The sequence below is a fragment of the Corvus hawaiiensis genome, chromosome Z (genome assembly GCF_020740725.1).
Source record: "Corvus hawaiiensis isolate bCorHaw1 chromosome Z, bCorHaw1.pri.cur, whole genome shotgun sequence".
NCBI classification, from domain to species: Eukaryota; Metazoa; Chordata; class Aves; order Passeriformes; family Corvidae; genus Corvus; species Corvus hawaiiensis.
The window spans coordinates 44,401,878-44,404,927 of record NC_063255.1 but is presented as its reverse complement, the minus strand read 5'-3'; the positions used below and the strand labels follow the sequence as shown (position 1 = coordinate 44,404,927).

The 3,050-nt window shown below is 49.4% G+C and overlaps 1 long non-coding RNA gene across 2 annotated transcripts; it reads left to right on the top strand.

Annotated features, from left to right (window-relative positions):
- Window positions 1-826: 826 nt before the first annotated feature.
- LOC125320379 lies at window positions 827-2,702 on the top strand. Of its 2 annotated transcripts, XR_007201096.1 has the most exons (3): window positions 827-852; window positions 1,444-1,556; window positions 1,936-2,702. It is a non-coding gene; the product is annotated as an uncharacterized LOC125320379 (long non-coding RNA). The 2 variants fall into 2 exon arrangements; XR_007201095.1 differs by lacking the exon at window positions 827-852 and having other exon boundaries at window positions 1,210-1,556.
- The last annotated feature ends 348 nt before the right edge of the window (window positions 2,703-3,050 follow it).

The window sequence follows — 3,050 nt, the reverse complement described above, 5'->3', positions numbered from 1 at the left end:
TGCCATTTGCACTGCGGGTGCTGAGACTCTATCGGGATACTTCAAACCTTTGGAGGTTTTGAAAACTTGGAATGCTCCCTGTTCTCTAAAGAGCAGCCTTCAAACTCCCAAGTGAGAGTCTGCCTTTGAGGCCATCTTTAACAGTCCCTCAGAAGAAGGACCATTGCTGCCCAAGGGAGATGTGCACAAGGGCCAATATTGGCTCAGTGTTCCCTTTGCTTCCCAGATTCCATCTGATTGACCTCTCCAGGAGGGCTGTCCTGAGTGGGAGGAAGAGACCGAGGGAGAGCCTGCGAGAAGATCGGGCAGGTGCAATCCCTCTGTCTATAGTGATATTGATAGATGTGTATAGTTATATTTATCTATCTCTGTAGTTATATTTCTAGATTTATACAGTTGTATATATATGTCTAGATAGATGAATTTAAAGATCTGTATAGAGGTAAATTTCTATATATATTTATGTATAGTGTTTTATTTATGTATGCATAGTTGTATTTCTAGGTCTGCATAGTTACATTTTTAAATGTGTACAGTTGCATTTATATATATGCAGTTAAGTTTATAAATAGCTACATGTGCATAGTTATATATTTATATAGTTATAGGTGTATGGAGCATTAGGTACATAGATTGATATCTGTGTAGGTATAGGCAGCTTTTTGAGCTCTTTCCTGCTCTGCTTCCTCTCTCACCTCTTGCTTTTGCCCCTGTGCCCCCTCTGTCCCCTCTTCCTATGCTGGCTCCGAGCTGGCGGCCGGGCCGGGCGGAGCTGCAGCAGCTGCAGCCCCGGTGTCCCTGGAGCGGTGGGAGCTGCCGGTGGCCTGTGCTGTGAGGAGCTGCTGGAGGACGGTGAGCCAGAGGGGGCTGGGGAGAGGTGAAACTGAAGGGACAGTGATGGTTGAGGTGCTGGTGGGGCTGAAGCGATGGTGGGGGAGCAGAGGGGAATGGTGGGGATTGAAGGGACTGGGAGAGCTGAAGGGAATGGTGGAGCAGAGAGGTGTGGAGGAGCTGCTGGGGATGGTGGGGACTGAGGGGACAGGAAAGTGGCACAGGCTAAGGGGGGTGTTAGGACTGAGGGAACTGGGAGGACTGAGCGGAGTGGCAGGAACTGAGGGCTCTAGAGGGAGCTGAGGGGACCAGTGGGGCTGAGGGAAATGGGAAAAGTGGGGAATGAATGGTTGGACTGAGGGGTAGAAGTTCCACAAGGGAAGTGGCACAGGCTGAGGGGGGTGGCAGGTCTGAGGGGACTCAATGGGTGTGAAGGGAGTGAGGGGGGTGAGAGGACTTTGAGAGTTTGCAGGAACTGGCAGGACTGGGGGTTTGCTGAGGGGATGGCAGGGCTGAGGGGATGGAGGGGGCCAGCAGGGAGCACAGAGGGGTTTGGGCCTGTGGCTCTGCCAGCCCTTGGAACCAATTCCAGAGCCTCCACTTTTGCCACAGCTGCCCTGAAGACCTTGAGAAGAGCGGGAGAGTGACGAGAACCAGCAGGGAGAAGCGGAAGGCCACAGCAAGAGCAGCGAATATGGACCTGCTGCTGCCGCCCGAGACCCTGGGTGAGGCCCCAGGGCCGCTGAGGCAGGGTGGGCGTGAGGGTGGCGTGGGCTTTGGCCGCGGGCACTGGCCGGCTGGGCAGGAGCGGGCCCTGCCCGTGCTGGGGCCGCTCAGCGCGGCTGCCCCGGGCGGCACAGGGGCTGTCCTTGGGCAAGGCAGCTGTGCCGGCAGGGCCCGGCAGCGGTGCCGGCTGTGCCGCGCTGCCGGGGGCTGCGGGACGGTCCCGCCGGGGCTGCGCTCGCCACAGCCTGGCCCGCTGGGCCTGCTTTTTCTTTCTAACCCTCCTGGGGAGGCTCTGAGATTTCCTCTTCCCCGATGGAAGTGCAGCTGCTGCCAAGGGAAACGTCCCAATCCTGACTCGGTGTTCCCTTTGCTTGCCAGGTGTCCCATCTGCTGTCCCCGTCCAGGAGAGCTGCTCTGCACGGGAGGAAGAGACCGAGGGAGAGCCTGGGAACATGGGCGGCTGCAATCCCTCCTGATTTAATTCTGTTTATAGATGTGTGGAGTATGACTAAGAGAGTTAGAAGAATGGGGATATTTCCATCTGTATATCTATTTGTATGGGTATATTGATGCATGTATATCGATCTGTTTACATCTGTAGTTATATTTACATACTTGTTCAGTTGGGTACCTGAATAGATCGATTGATGGGGTTGGAATGATTTTTATATTAGTACATTGATATTTGCATATTTATAGCGGAATTTGATATGTGTGTATTATAGATGTCTCGTTATATCTCACATGAAATATTTAATATATATCTACATCTGTATGTTTTTATGATTTTATATGTATTTACTTATATTTCAGTATGTATGGAATTGTATAGCTCTAGAATTCTATTTTTTGAGTTCTGGATCTGGGATTCTTTAGAGAGGGATATCTGTATTTCTGTATTCATATATGGGCCATACAGTTGTAGAATTATGTAATAAATTAAATTGTTAAACTTCAGTTGATATTTGTGTGTAGTGAGTGGTAGTAGAGGGTTCCAGTAAATTATTTTTTTTTAACTGAAGTGGGTATTTGTATCTATTTACATAGCATGATTGTAACAATAAATTAGGTTTGTAAACTTCAGTTGATAGTTTTATGTTCATGTATTGGCAGTAATTTAAAATAAATGTCATTTTTAAACTGAAGTTGCTTTTTGTGTATTTGTACATTAGCAGTGCAAGGGCAGCAATCTGCAATAATTTCGATGTTTAAACTGCAAGAAGGGTAGATTTGTGCTGTACAAAGGACTGGGCAGATGTAAACAGGATGCTGCTGGAGGATTTTGGTCATGAAAATCTCCAGCCATGCCCAGCAGATCCCCCCAGCTGCAGCCAGGCTGGGCAAGGGAACGGCACATTTGGGATGGCAGCAGAGCCACACGTTGGCTACAGACTCGCTGCAGAGGCCTGCTGAGAAAATGTGACTCCTCTTGATGCCTTTTCCTGGTCTTAAAATCAAGAGTCAGACACGGTTAGAAGGGGACAAGGGATTTT